Source organism: Triturus cristatus, chromosome 1_2, assembly GCF_964204655.1.
Source record: "Triturus cristatus chromosome 1_2, aTriCri1.1, whole genome shotgun sequence".
Classification (NCBI taxonomy): Eukaryota; Metazoa; Chordata; class Amphibia; order Caudata; family Salamandridae; genus Triturus; species Triturus cristatus.
In genome coordinates this window covers 1,079,920,770-1,079,933,728 of record NC_140580.1, presented here as the reverse complement: position 1 = coordinate 1,079,933,728, position 12,959 = coordinate 1,079,920,770, and the positions used below count along the sequence as shown (strand labels likewise).

Sequence of the window (12,959 nt, the reverse complement as noted above, 5' to 3'; positions counted from 1 at the left end):
GGGCGCAATCATTCACTGCACCCGCATGCAAGGGGATCTTTAATCCCTTTTTAAATGAGCAGGTGGGTTGCCGCCTGCACAGAGAAACACAGAGCAGCTTTAGAACAGATTTTCTCTCATGAACAGAGCGAGTTCGCAGCTGCCCAGAGGACAGTATATTGTTCCTGAGTGGTCGCACTTTCCATGTTTGCACCTGGTGCACCTGCTTTAAGATATGCCATGGCACAAACATGGCAAGTGCTCCCTATTTGTAATACGGGCCCAGGATTCTAAGAGATGCCAGTGGGTTTCTTTCAGAATAATACCGGAAGTAAGCAACAGATTCTACCATGAACAAGCATAAAAATATGGCCACGTAGTTCATTTCTTTATCAGTAATACCCCTCTTAAAGACCTTTAAGATTAAATAAAGTTTACCTATCACAACACAACTGGACTGACAAAAGGTAAATAGTGGCAGTACACTACTTTCCAAATCACAATACCCAAAGTCATTCACATCCTTGCTAAGGGTCACTTCCCCTAGTCTATGTAAACTCTCTTTTCTTACTTCAAATACACTGATACCTGGACTGTCAGACACATATTACTTTACACGACCCACACCTCTGCTGGTACCAATCTGTCCATTCTCCAATGTGGTGAAAAAAGGCTTACAAGATTCTATGAAACTAATCTACGTCAACATACACACTTGCTCTGTCGCTTCAGTTTTGTCATTATGCAGATGTCTTCCCATCCATTTGATCATTGTTTATACCTTCCTGATCTAAAATCCAATGTATACCATGTTACCCATTTGCTCCTACACCATACTTGGATGTGTTGCACTTTGCAGCCTCTTCCCATATCATCAGTGTTTTATGTTCTGTGAATCTTTCATAGGGCACACAAGGATTACCTATGTATTTTTTTATGGTTGTGAAATTTGTTCATGCAGTTGATGTTAAAATTGGTTGTATGACATTAGAATTCAGCTAAATACCACGCATGCTTTTACCACACATTTTTATCTTGCAAATATTTACCCCGAATGCCTTTACCATGCATGGAAATGATATATTAGCATAATTAAGGCAATTGTTACACAGATATATATATATATTCCGCCATGACCAAGGGGCACAGAAAGGCAGCACTCCACAAATCAAGACCACACCAGGTTTGTAGCTCTTTGGGAATCTTTTTTAATTTTATTCTTTTCGCATAATTTTCTTCAATATAATGTGCAAAGTGTGATCAGTGCATCAGAGAAAAACGACTATATATATATATATATATATATATATATATATATATATATCCAAACACTCAATCCTTCTTTCAAAAAGATTGCGCCGAGCCCCAATTTGCTTATTAAAGCGTGCTTTATTCCATCAAGTTTGTGGCAAACAACAGGGAGTTGTTTGCCACAAACTTGATGGAATAAAGCACGCTTTAATAAGCAAATTGGGGCTCGGCGCAATCTTTTTGAAAGAAGGATTGAGTGTTTAGATACGAAGGGTCGCGTCCTTGCCGGTAGCCCGCCACCATTCAGAGGCAGAGGTCATCGCGAAACATGGTTTGAATTTATATATATATATACGAAACGCGTCATGCCGACGCCTTGGTTCTCATTAAAGCGAGCTCCCTGATGCACCCGCGAGGGCTCGTTCTTTTCAGGAGAAGAGAGCATGGTTTTTATAAATTGTGTGCGGCCACAGCGCACTAGAGCACCCACCCCAAAAGCAGTTTAGTGGTTAAAGTGGCAAGCTTTGGTTGTTTTCCTAATGGACTTGGGAACAGCTAAACCGCCGCTTTCCCCAACTACAACTTTGCCATCCAGATGGATCGTGACTTAGCGAGGAAATGCCGCTTACTTAGGTGATGTTTTCAAGTTGGATTTGGGATCTCTGCGGCGGGGTGAGGGTCCAGGACAGTCGCTTTATCCCACAGCAAGATTGAGGTAGAGTGGAGGAGAAGCAGTCACCACCCACAAGGGGAGCACTTGCGATTTTTGACTGCTTGACAAGAGACTCGGATTAGCGGGTCTCTGGACACACCCCCCTCTACCTGCCATGATGCCTCGTCCAATCGTAGCTAGGCATCAGTGTTCTTAATGCGGACACCTGGGAATCTGAACTCCATGGCGGCATTTGAGAAAGTCATTAAGACGAAACGCGTCATGCCGACGCCTTGGTTCTCATTAAAGCGAGCTCCCTGATGCACCCGCGAGGGCTCGTTCTTTTCAGGAGAAGAGAACATGGTTTTTATAAATTGTGTGCGGCCACAGCGCACTAGAGCACCCACCCCAAAAGCAGTTTAGCGGTTAAAGTGGCAAGCTTTGGTTGTTTTCCTAATGGACTTGGGAACCGCTAAACCGCCGCTTTCCCCAACTACAATTTTGCCATCCAGATGGATCGTGACTTCACGAGGAAATGCCGCTTACTTAGGTAATGTTTTCAAGTTGGATTTGGGATCTCTGCGGCGGGGTGAGGGTCCAGGACAGTCGCTTTATCCCACAGCAAGATTGAGGTAGAGTGGAGAAGAAGCAGTCACCACCCACAAGGGGAGCACTTGCGAGTTTTGACTGCTTGACAAGAGACTCGGATTAGCGGGTCTCTGGACACACCCCCCTCTACCTGCCATGATGCCTCGTCCAATCGTAGCTAGGCATCAATGTTCTTAATGCGGACACCTGGGAATCTGAACTCCATGGCGGCATTTGAGAAAGTCATTAAGACGAAACGCGTCATGCCGACGCCTTGGTTCTCATTAAAGCGAGCTCCCTGATGCACCCGCGAGGGCTCGTTCTTTTCAGGAGAAGAGAGCATGGTTTTATATATATATATATATATATATATATATATATATATATATATATATATATATATATATATATATATTATCTACTGGCGGTCGCCAGTAGATAGTTATAGTTAGGACCGTGTTTCCATAGGAAATCCGCAACATTCTATTTTGAATAACTTTGGCGCCGGTTGACGAATCCTCGCAAAATTTTCAAAATAGGTGGGGCGCTCCGCTCCGCTCCTACCCTGAAAGTCTCGGGGTGATTCGTCAAGCGGGGGCCGAGAAAAAAGGGGGGTCCCAAAACGCGTTTTCCCCATGCATTTTTCCATAGGGACCTTTAGTCCAAGGTACAGCCCGAACGGCTGACCAGAATTACTTGAAATTTGGCAGAGAGGTAGTCCTCAGGTCAGGGAAGTGCCTTTTGCAGGTCTGGTGTCAATCTGTTCAGTAGTTCCTGAGAAAATCAAAAGTAAAATCATATATATATATGTGGGCGGAGCCTAACCACACATTTCATCCTGAGATCTGATTGGCTGTCAGCACTTCATCCAAGAAGTGTTGGCAACCATCTTGGGACCAATATACATGATAGCACCTCATTAAAAAGCATTACAGTTAATAGAAGGTTTTAAGACTTTAGTTACATTATAAATCATTTGTTGATGGTACCATACTCATTTTAGGAATTGTGGTATGTTCTAAGGTGATTTCACCATGTGAAAAGCCTTCTGCTGGGATATCATGATTGAGAGAAAAATATTTTCTCATGCTTTTCCCACAGAGGTTTGGAAGGTGATCTATAAGCTAAACTGAGAGCATATTTTCTGTAAATTCACATTATCTTTCTCAGTCATGTGAGAATGAAGTCTGACATTCTCAGTAAAACATGTACATCCAACAAGGGCAGAGACTGTCAGTTGATTCCTTTGTGTTCTACTGCAGCTTCCCAGAGTGTTCCAAAGAACAACTAGAGCGCTAACAGTCCTACTTATGATAAACGTATGGCACACCTGAAGCCATCTTGCTTGGATTAAAGTGGTAACTCTTAAAACATTTAATTTAAAAAGGAACAAAATGAGAGGTTTCATTTTTCCATAAAAATTATGATTAGTGCTGCAGAAAGAAAAATTAGGGCACATTTTGAGTGACTTCTCAAATCCTCTTCTATTTCATTAAAAAATTCTGACATGCAGACTGAAACATGCACTTTCAATACCAGCAGCAGTTTTCCCTGGTGAGCAGTAGCTTTACTACAGTGATCTAATGAGCAAAAAGAGTGCTAACATTCTGAATTTATGGCAAATGTGTGACACATCTGAATCCCTTCTTGATGGAATCAAAGTAAAAAACTGAAAGTATTTCCTAAAGTCTCCCAAGATGGCCACCAGAGACAAAAGAGCCCAAATGTAGCCCAAATATCACCCAGATGTAGCCCAAGTATAGCCCAATGACAGAATGTCCCAGAGTGTTCTTAAAAACAACTAGAGCGCTTACTGTCTTTATTATGACAAAAGTATGGCACACCTGAAGCCATCTTGATTGGAATAAACTGGTAACACTTAAAACATTTATTTTAAAAAGGAACACAATGAGGGGGTTCATTTTGCCATAGAAATTATGATTAATGCTGAAGAAAGAAAATTAGGGCACATTTTGAGTGACTTCTCAAATCCTCTTCTATTTCATTAAAAAATTCTGACATGCAGACTGAAACATGCACTTTTATTACCAGGAACAGACTTCCATGGTGAACAGTAGTTTTACTACAGTGATCTAATGAGCAACTAGAGTGCTAACATTCAGAATTTATGGCAAATGTGTGACATATCTGAATACCTTAATGATGGACTCAAAGTAAAAAACTGAAAGCATTTCCTACTGAGGAGACTGCAGTACATGAGGAAATTAGGAAACTTCATAACAAATAAATCTCCCAAAATGGCCACCGGAGACAAAAGAGCCCAAATGTAGCCCAAAATCACCCAGATGTAGCCCAAATATAGCCCAATGACAGAAGTGTGCAAAACACTTATTATTTTGTGTTTTTGCAGTGTTATATAGTGCAGACTTGTCAGGTATTGGAGTGCTTTACATGAGCATTGGTTACATCACACAAGAACAAATTCATTTTGGTTGTAGACATGGGGAGACTAAGTGATTTGTAATATAAAATATGTGCTGGGGAGTGTAACGTTGCATATGCACTGTGACAAAGATATGGATCCCAGATTGTAATATGTATGGCATAGCACTGAGCGTTATAACATAGGCATCGAGGAAGGCATGTTAGATGGGGCAATATAACCCGTGCGAAGACAAGTGTGGCATGACATATTCACGGGGTGGTGTTACAGTGCACATGGGCTAGAGAGTGTCATAGCATATGCACCAGCTAGTGGAATACAACACAGAGGTGTGTGGCACTCAGCAGGCAATGGTGGGTGTAACTCAGCATTGGGCTCTGCCAGGAGCGCGCTGTGACTCTCAAGTGATGTTCGTCCCCTTTCCAGAGAGTAAAATAAAAAGTATTACACATCCGGCAGTGGATGTGTGTTTTATTAATCGTGAGGGGGGTTTCTTGCATAGTTTTGGTCGAATTTTTGTCGAATCCCCTTTGAATGGCTTGGTGTGCATGTGTATTAAATGTGCCCGTCAATAGCTACCCGTGTTTGTATAAATAAACGACAAGGGTCTCTACCGGGATAAGGCACGGTAGGGCATCAGACATGTCAGAGCTTCACTAGTGGTGTAAATACATTCCACGTGGATTCATTGTATGCATAGTTGCCTTTTAATGAATATCACGCAAATCGTCATGGTGATAGGTACGTACGGTTTGTCCAGCATGTCCTAGGTGTGTCTATAAATATATATTTTTAAAAAATAATAAAAAACAGTGGCCGGCCCTGGGGATTGGGGTCAAAAAAAATATAATTAGGAGACAGGCCCTGGGGGATGGGGTCACCAGGGCCAATATATTAGAATAAGATGGGGAACCACACAGCCCCCCTTCTTAAAAAATTAAAATAAATAAAAGACTGGCATCGTGCCGGAAGCGACGCCCCCTCCTTGCAGCACTCTGCAAACGCGCCCCCTGGCGAGTTGTAAGTTGAGGAATTAATTCCTCTTCAATACTGAGGGTCCCTGAGGGCCAACTAGCCCAACAGGCATCTCCAGTATGCGCCAGGGAGCTGCGCTGCAGACAGGTGTTCTGAGGCCAAGCCCCTTTTTACACCTCTCTGCAACGCAGCTCTGTGGCGCTTACTGGAGGTACCTAGTGGTCTAGTGACCCTAGGGACCCTTAGGATTCAAGGGGACTTAATCTCTCAACTTAGAACAGCCACAGGGCGCGTTTACACAGTGCTGAAGGGAGGGGACAGGGCCTGAGGTGACGTGTGCAAACACACACTATGGCACGTTTTAAATTGGGGATATAATTTCCCTTCAATACTGAGGGCCCCTGGGGGCTAACTAGCCCACCAAGTGCTTCCAGTAAGCGGCACTGAGCTGCATTGCAGAGAGGTGGTCCAGGCCGTGCCACTTTTTACACCTCTCTGCAACGCAGCTCTGTGGCACTTACTGGAGGTACCTAGTGGGCTAGTTGGCCCCTAGGGACCCTCAGGATTCAAATGAACTTAATCTCCCAACTAAAAATGGACACAGGGCGTGTTTACACAGTGGTGAAGGGAGGGGACGGGGCCTGAGTTAACGTGTGCAAAAACACCCTGTGGCCTGTTTTAAGAGGTAGTTTTAATCCCCCTGCCCTATTATATACTAGGGGCTTACAGAGGAGGTCATGCTAATCACAGGGGGACCCCAACGCATAATGTTCCCTAGAGTATGTAGGTGTTTTCACTGTATTCTAAGTGTCTTTTAACATAGCACTGGCTCTAGGACTGGTTAGTCAGACTCAGTTACCACCAGTATCCGTCTGAAAAAGTTGAGGGTACAGGATGATTTTGCAACAAGGCTTCTTTCTGCTCTTCTTTTTGTTCTTTCTGCACGTTATCCTTCTTCCTGCACTTTCCTTCGTCTTTGAGGACTTCTGTTGCTTCTTTCTGCACTTCTTTTTTTTCTTTCTGTGCATCTTTTCTTCTTTCTTCACATGTCCTATCTCTGTAGGCATAGTTAGAAATTAGCATTTAAAAAACCTTTGAAATTCACAGAAAAAACCATAGGTTTCAGGCACGTTATAGTTAGGAATTAGCATTTAAAAAACCTCAGAAATTCACTGAAAAAACCATAGGTTTCAGGGGTGTTATAGTTAGCTGGACTTTTCACTTGTACAAAACCATTGAAATTCCCCCGTTATAGTTAGTTCAGCTAACTATAACTCGCGCGCCCACAATGCACTGCTGATGACGTCACATATTACATCACTCATGACATGGTCAGTGACATCACTCATGACATCACTGATGACATCTCAAATATATATATATATATATATATATATATATTCACTGAAAAAACCATAGGTTTCACACACGTTATAGTTAGGAATTAGCATTTAAAAAACCTAGCAAATTCACTGAAAAAACCATAGGTTTCACACATGTTATAGTTAACGGAAATTTTACTGATAAAAAACCAATGAAATTCCCCCGTTATAGTTAATGCAGGCAACTATAACTCACGCGACCGCAATCCTCTGCTGATGCTAATACTGTATTTAGACACTTATTTGCCCATGTCTTCTTCCATAAATTTTTAGCTATACATATATTACAAATATTTTTTTTTCATAAAGACACATATGTCATCAGCAGAAGATTGCGGTCGCGTGAGTTATAGTTGCCTGCACTAACTATAACGGGGGAATTTCATTGGTTTTTTATCAGTAAAATTTCCGCTAACTATAACATGTGTGAAACCTATGGTTTTTTCAGTGAATTTGCAAGGTTTTTTAAATGCTAATTCCTAACTATAACGTGTGTGAAACCTATGGTTTTTTCAGTGAATTTGTACGGTTTTTTAAATGCTAAGTTACTTTACGCCATTCGTGGCGTGCGCGCCCACTTAACGCAGTTCGTTCCGTGCGCGCACGGTGCGCTTCGTGCACCGTGCGCGCACAGTAAGCACGCGGTGCGCTTCGCGCACCGCGCGCCCACTTTACGCAGTTAGTGCCGTGCACGCACGGTGGGCACGCGGTGCGCTACGCGCACCGCGTGCCCACGTTACGCTAGATGGGCCATGTACGCACGATGCGCTTTGCGCACCGTGCGCACATGGAGGACATATGATGCGCTTCGTTGTGAAAGGTAATATTTTAATTTTTCACAAAAGTGATATGCCATGCACAAATGGTGCCCATCGGGCACCATTTGCACATGGGATGGGGAGAGTATGGATAATTTTTTTAAAAAAAATTTTTTACCGTACGCGTACGGTAAGCATAATCGGCAAAGTTATCGAAAAAATTGAAATTCCGTTTTTGGCCTTGGGGGATCTTTGGGGACTCCCCCAACATGGCTAGGTGCTTAGGAGCTGTCTAAACAGCCCCTTTACATGTTTTTGTCCTTTGTTTTTTAATCCCCACTCAGAGTGCGATAGAGAAAATGGCGGCCGCCGCTTCCTGGTTTCGACCGATTCGAATGTTTACTAAGATCTAACAGCCAATCAGAATCGCGCTCGCGCACGTCACCGTACGCGTACGGTAAGCGCACCGTAAGCGCACCGTAAGCTGGCTCAGATATATATATTGATTTAAAGGCTATTTTCTCAGAATCTACTGAACAGATTTACACCAAACCTACAAAAGGCACTTCCTTGACCTGTAGACTACCTCTCTGCCAAATTTCAAGGAACTCTGTTCAGCCGTTCGGGCTGTAGCTGTGTCTAAAGGTCCTATGGATAAATGCATGGGAAAAACGCGTTTTGGGACCCCCCTTTTATCTCAGCCCCCGCTTGACGAATCCCCCCGAGACTTTCAGGGTAGGAGCGGGGCGTAGCGCCCCACCTATTTTGAAAATTTCGCGAGGATTCGTCGACCGGCGCCAAAGTTATTCAAAATAGAATGTTGCGGTTTTCCTATGGAAACAGGGTCCTAACTATAACTACCTACTGGCGACCGCCAGTAGGTACTATATATATATATATATATATGTATATATATATATATATATACAAAAAAGAAGCAGAGAACTCTGGGTAGTTCTCAAGTTTAGGTGGAAAGCAGCTCCTGTATGGAGCACTCTCAACACCAACGACACTCTAGATCTGCTCACCTCAAATGTCTGTTTGTCTATCAAAATCTTTAAGCATAGGTTTAGCACAGTACCATCCACGCCGAGATAGACAGCGCTGTGCTAGTCCTATGCTTAAAGACTTTGCTGTACAAATGGCAAAAGACTTTGTCCTTTTCTATCTCGGCGTGGATGGTACTGTGCTAAACCTATGCTTAAAGATTTTGATAGAAAAACAGACATTTGAGGTGAGCAGATCTAGAGTGTCGCTGGTGTTGAGAGTGCTCCATACAGGAGCTGCTTTCCACCTAAACTTGAGAACTACCCAGAGTTCTCTGCTTCTTTTTTGCATAATCTATTCGTCACTCTATGCCTGAAAGGGTATTTCTTTGATATATATATATAATATTTTTGGGGGACCCCTTTTTTTTATCACCCACACCACCTAATACACCTACCTAACCCTAAATACACACTTACTAGCCAGTAGTTGAACCCACTCCTGTACCCTAAAAATACCCTTACCCACCGCTAAACCCTAAAAATACCCTTACCACCCAATACTCCTACCCCCTAAACCCTAAAAATACCCTTAACACCCAATTTCCTTACCCAACCCTAAAAATACCCTTGCCACCCAATACCCTTACCCACTCCTAAAACCCTAAAATACCTTTACCACCCTATACCCCAAGCCATCCCTAAACTCCTACCCTACCCAACCCTAAACCTAAAACCCCTACCCAACTCTAAACTCACAACCTTAAATTTGTGTATATATATATATTTCTTCGGTGTCGAGGACGGACCAGTCATCGTATTAAATTCTTCACCAATTTTCTCTTCACACGGAAGACACCGCACACCAGAGAGAGCAAGACCCGTGGAGGTTGAAACGCGTTGGTGGTGGTTCGGGTGTGATAACTGCACGTTTGCAATAAAATAATATAATTTGCATTCTCTGGTGTGCGGTGTCTTCCATGTGAAGAGAAAATTGGTGAAGAATGTCTATATACACATACATACATACACATTAACACACACACACAAAATTATACTTACCTTAAATGGAATTCCCCGGCATGGTAAAATCATGCATGGTAAAGGCACTGCATGGTAATTTTTGCGTTGTAAAGGCTGTTTCCCGTTAAAATCTGATGATGGAGTTCAAATTGACCTCTGTAATTTTGCTTTTATTGTTTAAAAACAATTGTTTTACAAAAACAATTGTTTCATAAACTGAATAAACACTATTGCAGGAGTGCAGCTTATTACGGTGACTGTGGAAATGCTCAGTGTTACTTTAACTTTCAAAGCAGAAAAATAGTTCTCACTCAAGTATAATTCTTCTTTTGCTTGTGATGCAAAATGAGGTTCCAGACTATTGCTTTTTAGTGATTTAAACACATCACTGTCTGCTGTATTTTAGAGATTCTGGCTCCAACTCAGTTCCTACCAACTTGGCTCTACCTAGGCAGTTTTTGTTGTCTTTTCTATCCCTAATGATGCCCAAATATGGTTCAACTAAAGATTTGCTTGACAGTCAAAAGACAAACTGGTAACTGGGAACACCTGCTTCAGCAAATCGCTCTACTAACATTGTCTGACTTCCAAGTGCACTCAGTTCGGCAAGCTGGAAAGCACCTTCACGCAATTCAATTCACAATTCATATACAAGTTTAAACTTTCTGACGTCACCAACAACCTAGACACCAACATAAGAAAATTCAAAGGATGGATCTCAGACTGCGCCAATACCCTTGCACCCATCAAGAACACCAACGAAAGGAGAACCAACAAGCAAGCCAGCTGGTACTCCAACGACCTCAGGAAATCCAAATGCTACAGCAAGCAACTGAAGAGGAAATGGAGAACGAGCAGGGAAGCCACCGCCAGAAGCATCTATAAGGCTGCACTAAGGCATTACCATCACCAATTGAGGAAAACAAAGAAAATGGCCCTGATGCTGAAAATTGAAACTAGCTCCAACAACTGCAAAGAACTATTTGCAATTGTTAAAGAATTCTCCAACCCCGCAGCTGCAACCAACACCATCACCCCCTCACAAGAACTCTACAATGCCCTCTCCTACTTCTTCTACAACAAAATTACAAAGAGCTACAGCAACTTCGATCCACAGCCCTACCCAGAGGACTCATCAACCAGCTGTCTATCACCATCAAGGACGAACATCTAACCATTTGCAACAGTTTCACCAACGAAGACACAGCCTCTGTCATGAAGTCAGTCCACTCAGGTGCCCCTCAAGGACTCGTGCTCCCACTACATCTCCAACCAAGGAGGAACCACGATCAGCTACATGCTCACATCCATCATCAACTGCTCCATTGAAACCTCAACTTTGCTGGAGAGCTGAAAACATGCAAAAGTCAACACCCCACTTAAGAAACCTTCTGCCAATCCGAGTGTACTTTACAACTATCGACCCATTTCGCTGCTACCCTTCCCTCCCAGTCTTGGAGGAGGCAATCAACAAGCAATTCTCCAGCCACCTAGAACTCCATCAACTCTTGGACAGAACACAGTCAGGCTTTCTGCAGCAACCACAGCACCAAAACAGCACTCATCATAGTTGCAGACGACATCTGGGCCATCCTCGAACAAGGAGAAACAGAAGCACTCATCCTACTCAACCTCTCTGCGGCCTTTGACACGGTTTCTCATCACACACTTATTACAAGACAACATCACACATGAATGCAAGGACCAGCGGTGAAGTGGATAACCTCATTCCTCAAAGGCAGAACCCTGAGGGTAAGACTTCTACCGTACACCTCGGAACCCAAGAAACTCATCTGTGGAGTCCTGCAAGGATCCTCACAGAGCCCAACCCTCTTCAACATATGCATGACACCACTTGTAAATATCATCATTTCAAATGGGTTCAACATTGTGTCATGCGCCGACGATGCGCATCTTATCCCTAACAAACAACACCAACACCACCAGGAATAATTTCACAAATTGCATGACTAGCTTGATCAACTGAATGAAAAAGAACTGCCTTAAGCTCAACACTGACAAGAAAGAAATGCTGATCTTCAGAAAATAGAGCTCACACTGGGATTCCTCCTGGTGGAGGACATAACTAGATCCCACAACTATTTCAAGGGACCACGCCAGATATCTTGGATTCATGCTGGACAACAAACTAACCAGGTCATCACACATAAACACTGTTACCTCCTCCTACTTCCACATCCTACGAATGGTGCATAAGATCTTCAAGTGGTTCCCCCAGAACTCTAGACACAGCATCAAACAAGCTCTCATTACAAGCAGACTGGCCTACGGCAACGCATACTACCCACCTCCTCCACAGACTCCATACCATCCAGAATCCCGCTGCGACACTCCTCCTCGACCCCCCATGCCACATTAACTTCACTAACATCACGCCTAACCTCATAGAGCACCACCGGATCCCCATCCAGAAACACTGCCACTTCAAACTTCTCATCCACATATTCAAGTGCACCTACGTCAACCACCACTTATATTTCGACCAACCCACCAGACAACTACATTCAGTTAGTGCGTGGATACCCTCTTGGGCGACAAGTGCGCTCTACAAATCCTGACTAATGCCAGCCCGCTGATGCGCCTCCCCTCCTTGAGATGATCCCGACAAGTGATCCTACCAGCAGCACCTGGGCCTTCGCGACTCGAGCAATGCCCTCTATCCCTCGCTGAAAGTCTTGGGACCCCAATTAACGTCCCATCCAACAACACCTGTGCAGGTCCTATCCTTATTCACTTTGGATGTTGTCCCCACTGTAATTCTGGAAGTGCGCCCTCTCGACACTGCCATATAAGTAACTGTAACCTGGTCCTGATGATGGCCTAATACCACAACAGGACGAAACGCCGTCGACTTCTACAGCGGAATTCTTGGCACCCCTTCAAAGATACCCCATCTGATTATTTTTGTATCCACTATCATTTATTGTTAGGGTATCCTAA

General features: G+C 43.4%; 1 protein-coding gene across 2 annotated transcripts in view; it reads right to left on the bottom strand.

Annotated features, from left to right (window-relative positions):
• The window catches only part of SNAPC4 (small nuclear RNA activating complex polypeptide 4), a 267,076-nt gene that overhangs the window by 139,748 nt on the left and 114,369 nt on the right, over positions 1 to 12,959 (bottom strand). The gene's annotated exons all lie outside the window — the stretch shown is intronic.